The sequence below is a fragment of the Larus michahellis genome, chromosome 3, assembly GCF_964199755.1.
Source record: "Larus michahellis chromosome 3, bLarMic1.1, whole genome shotgun sequence".
NCBI lineage: Eukaryota > Metazoa > Chordata > Aves > Charadriiformes > Laridae > Larus > Larus michahellis.
Window position 1 is genome coordinate 124,716,622 of NC_133898.1, and position 12,722 is coordinate 124,729,343.

Consider the following 12,722-nt stretch of genomic DNA (forward strand, 5'->3'; position numbering starts at 1 on the left):
TTTCTATTATTTAGTTAGTTAGTTCTGTTTTGTATTTATACGCTGCAAACTGGATCTCCTCTGAAACATCTGCCAGGCTCAGTGACTGGACACAGTAATTACAGTGGCTTTGCTCTGGGATGGAGGAAGAGTGCTCACACTCAGCTGCTGCTGAAAAAGATGCTCTTTGCCATCCTATATTAAAGTTAGCAGCCATCTGCCATTACTTAACCTGCTGGGGTGTCCCGATGTCTCTCCACGCCACAGCGAGGAGGCAGCTCAGACTTGCTGAAGGAGGCTGGCTGCCCCCGGGACATCAGTCTCCTCTACCAGCAGTGGATTCAACTCCTGCACGAGCTGATGCACAGCCCAAAAAACGTGTTAGAGACTTACTCTGGCTTTGTGGGCACTGCAGCAAAAACTCAGAGGGCAGAAACGGCATGTTAAGGGAAACCCTGCAAGCTTCCACTGGGAACTGACTTCACTTCAGTTGGATTTTACCCCAGATTTCTAGCAATAGTAGGGCAGGCATCCTAAAGGGGACTATGTTAATAATTACAAGCACACCAGATGTGGGCATTTCAATTCAGCTTTTGATGCCATCTACGTGGCAGTAGCTTGAATATCAGTTTGTTTGAATGTCTTCACTATGGTATGCCTCTAAGGTTATTGACGCTTCCTTTGCTTCTGGCGTACACATGGTCCCTATTAACAGCAGAGGAGGAAAGAAATCTATTTGTGATTAGCAAAGAGATTTTTCTCTGGTCAATAACTTTCCATTCTTAAGCACTTTCATAGGCTTGAGAGTCTATATTTTTCTCTTCCAGCAACGCTGCTTTGCCAAGTATGCCCCTTTTATTAATACAAATCCATTGGAGGTATCACACTCTCCTACCTTCTGCTGAACCTGACCTTGGAGGAGCACTAGGCTCATCTGGAATATGGAAACAGAAAAACACGTTGTCCTTCCCTAGCTTCCCCACTGCTGCCTTCTCAGCCAGCTGTCACCCTTTAACAAGCAAAGGAGCTTTACGTGGAGGTAAGCAAATATAATAAATTGATCTCTCTGAAGATGAATTACACCTTTTTTTTTTTTCTTTACGGAAGCCTTCAGGACTGAAATCCTAATAAACAGCTCTTCATAAAGTATCCGCTGTCACTTTTTATTTTTCTAAAACATTTTTTTTCCTACTGGTGTATCTTTCAGCATTTATCCAAAGCCAAAAAAAAAAATGTTACTTACTGGTATAAACAGGCTTGCAATATTTAAGCAAAACCTATAAGCTATTCGACAAAAGCCAGGTTGACAGCAACATTTCCAAAATGAGACTATAATGTAATAAAAACATTATCCTGGCTTCTGTCTGCACAGAGAATAAGAAAATTAGTGACACATTGTGACAAATGAGGACTGGGAGAATTTTCCAGAGAAGGGAAAAATGAAAGTGGAGCTAGAGAAGAACAAAGCAAAGCCTTCCGAGAAGGCCATGTTTGACTACAAGAATTAATGGCTTCTCTTCTTATCTCGGAGGCCCCTCTGTGAAGGCATTCCCCCATGCCAAACCCAGACGATTTGTCAGCTGTCCATTAAATTCTTTTTCTTCCAAAGGCTTAACCCCAGTTATACTCCCATCATATTTCCACAGATTGATATATCCCTGTTTCAAATAGCAGAGCTTAGTGCATCCCAGAAAGCATCCCTGTCACCGATGTTAGCAGTAATAAACATGGCAGGCTGAGGATATATTCCCAGCAGGGCTTTGACAGTGTTTAATATAAGTCCCTATATACCTACCTATACGGAAACAAAGCTGTTACTTGACGATGTCTCTTTCTATTCAGCCATTCAGGTGAAAACTTTTCTTTTGCTGTCATTCCTCAGCGAGATACAGCTTTTCTGTAAATAGCACTGCGGGATGATTTCTTGCTTCTGTTCCTTCAGATCTTGAAGGAAAAGCTCTGGGAGCAACAGGCTCTGGCTGTGGCACCACATGTGGGTCAGCTTTATGATATTCAACTTGATGCTTATTATGCTACAGCTTGCCTTTGTGCCATGCAGCCCTTTCTGGTATTTAATCCCAGCAGTATCCCTGGAGTTTGTCTGAACTCAATCCCTTCGTACAGATGGAAGAGGAATGAGTGATGAGAAACGGCAGAGTTACCCAATGGCATAGCCAATGGGCTATTGCCCAATCTAGCAATATAAATGAGTCAAACTGACACTGGAACTGAGAGAAGTCTTTGGAATAAAGGTAGTTCCCTCATGAGATAGAGACAAGAGAAACCAACAAAAAAGGGAAGTTTGGTAGCGCAGCCAGAATATTAGCGTGCTACAGGTATTTTTGCTTGCCTGTCTTAGAGACTCATTGTGACCTTGGAAGAGTTAACATGGCTGTGAAGCTGTCCCACAAGGAAAGCACAAAACAGATGTAAAGCCAGCTTAGAATACTTCTGTTCCTGTTCAGCAGGGTTCAGTCAAAGTATATCCAACATCATGCCTGTAATCTCATGTTCCGTACTCTGAGGTTTCTCTGTTCACGTAGTGCCACAGGAACGGTATAGCCGCAGAAAGGAGGTGGGTTGTGAGCATGCAGGTCCTGCACATGCGCCAATGCCCCAGTGGTAGACCATGAAGAGGGAGAGCTTGGGGTGACCAGTAGATAAGCAACTGCATTTCACTCTTTTAAGCCTCAAGTCCAGTTCGGCACACCACAGAAGCTGACAGCACCATTTTCTCACTCTGTTTCCAAAATGCTACTTGGCTCTCTGGCGGCTCAAAGATGACTGTGATCCATTAGAGCATCCATGCTAACCAATTTCTATGCAAAACTCCATATGACTATAAGCCAGTGCATATTTTGCACCTTCTGGAAGACTATGCATTGGATGAGAACGGAACAGGAATAAAAAACTTCAAAGTTTCAACTTCCAACCCTATCTCATTTAAAGCTGGCAGTTTTATCTCCGCATCATTCATGAGGCCTTCATCCTTTATTCTATATCCTTTGCATAAAAAGAAAACTTATTTTTTCCATTATCCCCAGATCTACCTTACTGCAAGTACTGTACAGAGCAGCAAACTGCTTTCAGCTAGAGAATAATTTTCGTCTTTTTTTCCTCTCTGTTCATCTTTTTTTTTTCTTCTGACTTTATTCTTCATATAGCAGTGATTCATGTTGGTTCCTGAGATAGGCACAAAACGACATCCTATGGCTATTGATTCATACAAAACCCTAAACACCTTTCCAGGCACTCCACTAAGGGATTTCAAAACCCACAGAATTATTCCAGGATAAATTCTAAGTATTGCAAGATTCATCTCTATTTAAATGAACGAATCCCTTGCTAAAAGACTTGTCCTAGGAAATAATTTTAGCAAAGACTGATTTCATAGTTTAAGATAGTGGTCACCGAGAGCGAATTCAGTGAAGAAGACATTCAGAGATATAGAAATTGAGACTCACATCCATAACAAAAAAGTTTGCACGTGGTTTTGGGGTAGCTATTTCAAGGTTACAGACTACTTCTTTGGACAAGAATCCTTGTTGCATGAAGGTCATCTTTAGATTGATGAGGAGAAAGTAAGACTATTTATTGGAAAGATGTGGATGTGAGTCAAAAATTTCTACTTCTCAGTCTCTTCAGGAGGGCAACCCATTTGGCTAAGCAATTAAGCAGTAATTGGGCCAGAGAAAAATAGAGAAACTAACTGTACAGGCATGTGGTCAAGAGCCTTTGACATACAGCAGACTCTGATTGAAATCCAAATGGGAGGGAAGGGCCACTTGAACCTTCGTTGTCCACTTGCTCTTTGTGCACTCTACACCACTTGCAATTCCAGATCTCAACAAAAGCTTTCAAAGATCTTAATAGAAAATGGGAAAAACATCATGATTACACTCGCTATATAGGTGAGGAATTTAGGCAAAGAGGAGAATTTCACTAATGTCTGATATTTGCCTCCCACTGGATGTATGTAGCCTTTAAGTCCACCACGACTTTCCTTCTGACAAGCAAATATCTGTCATTAGCTTTACATGGTTTTAAAATATTTGTTTAAAATCAAGCATGCACCATTCCAAGAGTAAAAATTATGCACACAATTTTCCACAAAATATCAAGAGAAGTGGAAGCACAGCAGCGTACTTCCCAATATTTTAAGAAGAAATTAATTCTGAAAAGTTATTTATAACCAGCATAGCTGTAATCAAAAGTTCTCCTATCTATCAGCACAAAATCAAAGTTAGAAAAGAGTCAAATTATAAAAAATAATATTCTAAATGAATGAGATCAGTGAGCAACCCACTTCAAATTTTGTCCAATTGAGTCATGCTGTTCTATTTAACAGTTAAAGTAAATAGAAGGAATTTGGGGAAAATATCTAAATCAAACCTTAAATTGTGGTGACCATCCTGAAATATCCTAGAAGGGGACCGCCTTCCAAGAAGTGAGTATCCGTCTCTTTTGAACACTGGATCCCTAAAAGTGCCTTTATCATTCTACCATCCTTTCTACCTACTGAACCCTTGAGGAAATTACAGTAAAACTAAAGATGGGTTCATGCAAACTAGTTTTCCTGTTTCACAACAATTTCAGGATCCCGTTTCTGGCCTGACCAGATTCCTACGTACCGCAGCCCTGAACCCCTCAGGGTCCACAGCCACATCCCTCAGATAAAGAGGGAGCCTTAGTTTAATACGACAGTGAAACCAACCTTTTACATGAAGATTCAAACCCCTGTTTGATTGCTAGCTGCAAGCCCTGGTTGTTTTAACATCCACACATAGGTTTTACATGCACCAGAACCTCTTCTGTTTTAAAATCCTGATTAAATTCTTCTTTTATTTTCAGCTTCCACTACAGAAAAAGCTTAGCATAAGCAGAAAGCTCCTCACTAATCTCCAAATCTCCATGGAAAGCACATCTGTTGTGGCGCTCTCTCTGATCTTATAGTTTTCCTACCGATCTAAAAATAATCTTTTTGTTCATAATTTTTTTACAAAACCTGTTGTTTCTTTTTCAGTGTATCAGAGTAACGGCTATGAAATAAAGGCAAAAAAAAAAGTCTGTTCTTTTATTCTGGCTTTGAAGAAAGCTAATAGAAATAACCCCTGATTCAGTCAAAGAACTATTTTTATGCCATTTATAGGCATGACCTTCAAAGAAAGACAAAACACCTTCTTCAGTGCCTTGAAATACTTGTCGTTGGATCTAAGCCTGCATCAATGAAATCAAAGCGCAGCGCTCTCCGTTTCGGTGGACCCATGCGATGTGGGGAGGAGCACCCCTCTCCAGGGCCATTAAAGGAACTCTTTTCAAGCATCCTTGAACGCTTTGTCAGGTAACGTGCTTTATGTCAGCTCTGTGGGACCAGGCCCTGCCAGGAAGAGCTCCTGTGGCTCCTACAGAAAAGTCACTTTGTACCTTTGCCTTTGTATGACCGTGGAGTGCCTCTGCGCAATCGGCCGGCGGCCCAAATTCTGCTGGAGGACGAGTGCCCCCCTGCCACTTAATGATGCGCTGCCAGGACAACTCACGTCCTTTCATTTGCCCCAAGCCTGCTGCTTTACACTGGGACGTTTAGTTTCATGCCTTCCAACTTATGCATTGTGAAAAAATTGTAAATCAGCTCCTTTCACCCTTTTTGTGCTTTCTGTGATCCGCATCGTATCCCATCAGACTTCTCCCTCTTCCGAGGTGAGTCCATTTAACCTGTTGTTGTACAGCAGCTGGTCCATGTCTCGTGACAGGGTTTTGCTGCCCTTCACCAGATCTTTCCCTCTTCAGCTATTTCCTCTGAGTCGGAGTGTTGGAGCTGTGCATGTACGGTGCAGATGTGGCATGCCAGGGGTGCAGGCAGCAGCCTGGCACTATTTTCCATCTCAATCCCATCGTTTACTGTTCCTCCCGTTGCGTTTTTGACTGTAGCTGAACTCCCTGTGAGGACAGAGCAAAATGAGATTGAAACGTGGCCATGTCCAGTGAATACCTGGGTGGTATTCAGCTGAATATGAAATGAAATAAAAATTCAGCTTTGCGCTGGTGTAGTCTCCTGCAGTTTCTGAGCCTTGGCTAGTCAGATCTATGGAGATTACTGCTGAAGGGGGGAGGATGAGTCTGGGAGGAGAAGCTCCTGAGGGCTCTGCAGCCTCCGCCTGCCCATATGACTTTACCTGCTGCCAGCACAACCTGCCAAGGTTTTCCACTGTGCATCTTTTGTCAGATGAAAAGAAAAAGGGAGAAGTAGAGTGCTGACTACTTCCCTTGCTCTCCACAGCTGGACTGCCCACATGTGCAGCTCACCAACTCCTCCAAGCCACGAGAATCCAGCCTCAGCGCAGTTGTTGCTCCAGAGAGGCCCCAGATCATTTCCCACCCTCTGGCCAAGGCAGCAGCAAGACTGCTGATCAGAGCAGTGTATGAACCAACACCCTTTGGTCCACCTCCTGTAGCACAAACCCTCCTCTGTCTCTCCTCATACTGTCCTTTCACGTGGAGACTGAGCCACCCTCCTGAAAAACCCTGCGAGACAACGTTGGGGACGTTGTCCTTGAGGCAGGACAGCCCAACTGCAGAGCACAGAGCAGGACGACCAACTCCAGGCAGAGTTTCTGGGCTCTCGCTTGCAACCACTACTCCCCGCACAGCACCCAGGAGCGACGTAGGATAGGACAAGGGGCAATGGTTTTAAACTAGAGCAGGGTGGGTTTAGATGAGACATTAGGAAGAAGTTCTTTACAATGAGGGTGGTGAGACACTGGCCCAGGTTGCCCAGAGAGGGGGTGGAGGCCCCATCCCTGGAGACATTCAAGGCCAGGCTTGATGAGGCTCTGAGCAACCTGATCTAGTTGAAGATGTCCCTGCTGACTGCAGGGGGATTGGACTAGATGATCCCTTCCAACCCAACACCTTCTATAATTCTATTATTCTACGATTCTATGATTCTGTGATGTGCTGCGTGCATGGAGGGGGCAGCAGCAGCAGCCTGCCCGCCCGCTGCTCCCTGGCTTCACGCACTTGCTGCTCATCCCACTCAAGTCACAGCAAAGCGCTGGATTACAGACATGTGCAGGTTGTGGCTTGCACTGAAACGCAAAAGCAGCCGTGTTGTGAAAACATACAGCTTTGTAATCAAAACCCAAAGACAAAACAACAGGTAACAGCATCGATCCATTCTCTTCCTTTATTTGAAAGCACACTCAGATAACAAAGTGCGGAAACTGAAGTCTGCCCATGATGCCGTCAGTCTGTTTGTGTGTTTAGAGGAACAAAAAAGGGCAGAGAAAAATGAATATAACCGATCTATTGTTCCCATACAGTGACAGCAAAGTGTCCCCTGGTGTTAAGTGCAGCCAGTACGTTGGGTTTTGGTTTACTCTTCATAACACAGTGTTATATATTAACGACATATTAACTCAGCAACACCACTTGAGAACTTACACAGTTATTTACAGGTTCACTCCATAAATTTTCTCTTACATTGTTGATTCAGTTCCAGATCGTTGCACTGACACACAATGCGTTGGAAATATTTATGGACACTAACAACTGTAGTTGTACCATGTACCATGAGTTACAAGACTCTAGCAGTTTATGAATCCTCCTACCACTCTGACCTCTGAGGTTCATTAATAACCATATTCAGATCTTCCATGGCACTTTGAGCTCCAGTATACCAGAAAAACACACTAATAAGTATTCTAGAAAATTCTGTCTGAATTTCTTACAGCTGTATACAGCTTTGAATGTTGCTTGCAACACCAACGCGCTATTACTGACACTTCAGCTGTGTAGTCCAATAGGCCACTGGGAAGGTTAAGTGCGTTTTAAAAAGAAGCAGAACATGAAAGAAGCTGAAGTCACTCATCAACAGGAACAAAGTGGCCTTCAGCCTTCGTTGGCTTTATGCTACTGGCCAAGTTAAATCCTTACTGCAGTCAGTACCTCCTCCCAGACAGAGGGAAACCCTCAGCTCAAGGTCTAGTTGTCTAAGTCAGAGCTGGAGAACTTGCTCCTAGAAAGTGCTCAATATATCTAGCATTTCTTGTGTCTGGCATGTTCCCATAAAGCTGAAAAGACACTTTCTCCTTTTATTTCTATCATCATTTCAGAGCATGGCCATTCCCTTGATTCCAGTGAGCTTGCTCCTGATTTATCCCATCTCTAATTGAGAGAAACCCAGCCCCTACTTACTTTCCCTTGTGCTTGTGGACCCGGACCCTCTATTGTAGGTGTTGTAAATCAGGTGCAACTCCAGCGAGGCTGGTAAGGCTGCTGTGGTGGAAAACGTGCAAGACAAACAGGAAAGGCAAGCTCCTTTTTTACATTAGAAACTGGAAATAGATGTAAACCATGGACTTCTAAGGAGGTGCGTACCTATTTTCAGCAGGAAGGAATCTGATCCCCTAAACAAAGAAGGAGAAAGCCAGCTAATATGTGCCTGTGATTTATTGCTCTACGATACTAAGCATAGATCAGTATCAGGACATTAAATGTGAATACAATTCTACTGCCAACAAACTGAAACAATAAATATAGCATACATACTAAAAATAACACTTGAAATAATCTCTTCATAGGACACACCTTCAGCAGTAGGAACGCCTTTCTATACGATGAATACACCTAAGGTTTGAGATGACAATCATATTTCAGTTATTTTGGGTCAGTATCACTAAAAATCTATTGATATCTTTGTAAATTTAACTCTGTTAGAAATATAATGAATGAAATATAGAATGAAAATATAGATCACAAATAACTAACAAATATTTTTCTAAAGGTAATTTTATCATGTAATTTCCCTGTGGTTATTTGGTATATTTTAATTTAATCACTTTGAGATTCCAGATTTATTATGGTATTCTCACGAGCTCGATAGCATAACTGAAAATAATTTATTCCAAGAAATTGTCTATGCAGAAATTACAGAACTTTATTTCAGCTTGAACTGCAAAATGATACCTCCCTGACAAGCTCATCTAATAACTGAGAAAGCAAAGCTACTTCTTCCATAACAAAGTTTAACTTGGCGTCTAGACATGCCACTGCATTGCACCAACTTTGGATTTTAAAACAACTTCATTAGAAGTGGAATTTCACTGTATGACACATCTTTTGAAGCAGGTTTCAGTGTATACAGTCTAGCTGTCCATACAGCAAGGTCAGCACTCATTTCCCCAGCAATAACAATAGCTCCTAAGGTTAGATGCTACCAATGTTTAAACAGGGAGATTTTTCAGAAAAACAGATATCGGGACTAAAAATGACCATTTAGAAGTATTTCCAGTTGTAAATAATTTCTGCTAATGGATTAGCTAATATGTTCTTGAATATCTGATAAACCATGCCCTAAGTTCTCCCCTTGACATCTCTTCTAAAACTTGATTGTTCCTCTAGTTCAGAATGTCTCATCTCAGCTTTTCCTGCCTTAGCTTCCAGCTTTGATTTCTAATTCTATCACCTTCTGAGACTGTGAATAATTCCCTTCCTTCATTTACATTATTATTGCCTTAAAACTATTTATAGACTGATATAATTTACTCTCAGACCTTTCCGCTTCTAGGCTACTTAACTTAACCCTGTCATCTTCTCCTTTTAGCTTCCATTTCTTATACATGATCACTTTTTTTTCTTTCCTGTTACATTTTCCCTTTAGTTTCTCTAAAGCTTTCCTCAGCTTTGAGGACCAGAACCGCAGGTAGACAGGCAGGTTCTCCACATAGAATCATAGAATCTTCATGGTTGGAAAGGACCTTTGAGATCATCGAGTCCAACCATACTCACACCAAAAAAAAACCCAAAACCAACACATAAACAACCTACAGTCTCTGCCACTAGGGCATGCCCTGAAGTGCCACATCTAGACATTTCTTAAATACCTCTAGGGATGGTGACTCAACCCCCTCCCTGGGCAGGCTGTGCCAGTGCCTGACCACTCTTTCAGTAAAGGAATTCTTCCCAATATCTAACCTAAACCTCCCCTGCCGCAACTTCACACACTGATCAATCTAAGATAATGGCTTGTAATTCAGGATAAAGGATGGTCAGATGTTTCAGAGGAACACTTTTAGGTGTTGCAAATTGCCTCCACACATGCAAAACCCTAAGGTAAGATCTCTTTCTTGAAATGTTTTGCAAGATTGGTGCAGAAAAAGCAAAACTTTCACACCAGCCTTTACGTTGCCCCTTTTACAAACTGAGAAGACCTTCACATCTCTATTTTCATATCTATTCTCTATTTGCTATTTATTAGTGTCTTTCATCCAGATGTTGCAGTTACCTGATTTGATACTGACATCTCTCTTAGAATACATCTATAACAAACTAGGTGGCAATTTTCTAGGGTTTTCTTCTCTACCCACTTGAGACACTAAACTACAGTCAGTGAGTGATAAAGGCTCATTATACATAATCAGTGAAGAATCCTTTAAGTTCAGAAGTAACGAAAGCATGAAAAACCTGTAACTTAGCTTTGCATTTCGAAAGATTTTGTTCTGACCTATAGGTCCAAGACCTGCTCCACCAGCTAGAAAGTGAGACAGAGGCATAACTGGGGAAGTGAAGCCAACGCCGGGCAATTACAAAAATAGCCCTATCATTATATGCACCGTGTGTCAAGTAAAAGGGAATACAAGTCATCGTGAAAAGCAAAGCGTGTAAATGAGAGAAAGATCAGTATGGGATGCTCAAGAACATACGTAAACACGGTGATGATAATAAAGGCCTCTCCCCTTCATTGCAACGCTCCAAGCTCAGCAACAGCTCTCCAGAAAATCTAGTTTCAGGTGGCTAAATGATCTTCCTTGGGGCTGGAGAACTTTGAAAGATGCAGAAGTGGAGGAAATCAGCCAATTATCCATCTGTCTTGGGAGAGGGGAGGGAGAGAAATGGGTGTTGCAGTGGACATTATTAAGAGCTTCTTACCCAGGGCAAGACTCATCTGGGAGCATCATGAGCTGGGAAATGTAACTAAAAAGATGACAAAAGAGCTTTCCTGAGGGATGCAGATTGATGCGTCTGAAAGTTCCCTAGTGGGAAGAAGAGGTATTGACACAATCATAAAACGAGCAATGTAGAATTACAGAAGAACTAAGTGCCTGGTCAGTTAAAAGCAATTCAGGTTTATTTTTGTGAACAAGACCACCCTGCTTGCTGGAGGTAGGTCATCCTCCAAAGGCCATTGTCCGTACACAGTCATCCAAGAGAAAAGTTCCACTAAAGAATCCAATTCACTAGCATTGTACCTGTCAATTCATTAATCATACTCTCTTCATACGAAGACACATCAATTTTCTCTCCCTCCAGATGCCACAAAGCCAAATATCTTCTGGCTGGGATCTTGCACATAAGCCATAAATATTTTTAACAAACCACTTGTTGGTTTGGGTTTTTTTCATTATTGTTACAGGTGTAGAAATAAATTTTGCTACAACAGCATTTATCTTCTGGACAAACACTCTCGACTACCTTCCAAAAGCTCACAACTGTAACTTTCATTTTTAGTGCTTAACTTTTTTCAACTTTTTCTGCCATAAAAGTTTGTTTAATTCCCCTATTTCATGTGTCTCTTCAAGCACTGTAAATCTTGATAGTTCTACATTGCCAACAGATTTCCAGGTCCGTAGAAGAAGGTTTATAAGCATTCTTCATCTATGACTGAAAAGGACCAAATTAAAAGTCTCCGTATCCACATGCTTCACATAATTTCACTGTCTGTAACCTTGAAATACAGAGTAGTGGCTTAATCTCACTGGGACAATCTTAGTGTCGAGGTCAGGTCATTATCTAAATTGAGTCTTAACCTGTGTCAATTGTTTCCTTCAAGCCACTGACAGTGAATTCAGATAACATTTTACTTCTTGGTAGCTCAGTCTGAATGCGCACATAGGATACATACAAAAGATTCTCATTCATAGCTATTATTCTTGATGGCACTGTTTTCATTGAAAAACATTTATTTTAATGTTAATGCATAAAACAAGGAACTTTCTTAATATAACAAGGGGGTTGAAATATTGAAAATGCAATAAAGAATTCTTCCTTCAGAGTCGTATTCCTTATTCAATCATCACACTGAGTAGGTTTTATTTTGTTGGTGCTTTGACTAAGCTCAAGTCGCAAAACAACAACGTAAGTTTGAATCTTGCAAAACGTTTAGAACATTTCTTGAACAGAAAGTGAGAGTTTAACTGCCTTTTGATGACCTTAGACCAAGGTTACACGTCTCAGTTTTATATAATCATCAATTCTCAGACTCAACACACAGAGAGGCCAAAACTGTGTCCTGAGCATCAATGGCAAATGATAACCTTTTGAACCATCAGGCTACAGCCTTCAATTCGATTCAAAGCTGACCTTGAAAATTTGAATCCATAATGAGGCCCCTTATTTCTCTTCCACTGTGATCCCAAATGGAACTCATTGTATGATCTGTCTATACAAAGAAGGAACTCCATTTCTCTTTTATCATTGAATCGGATGGGATCCATGAGCTCTTAGGTTCAGATTCTGCATTTAAATTGCAGTACTGCATGCTTGAATGTTTATGTCTTGCTTGATTCAGAAAAAGATCTTTCACTTGAACACGCGCTCATTATAAACACGTGTCTAACTGCTGGTCAAATTGGAATCCTAGCGTTTCTTACAGAGCGAGATACTATCCAGCAGCGGTAAAACTGTGTCTTCAAACAAATATAATTATGGCACTGAATAAAAAATAAATATATTTAAATAAATCATAT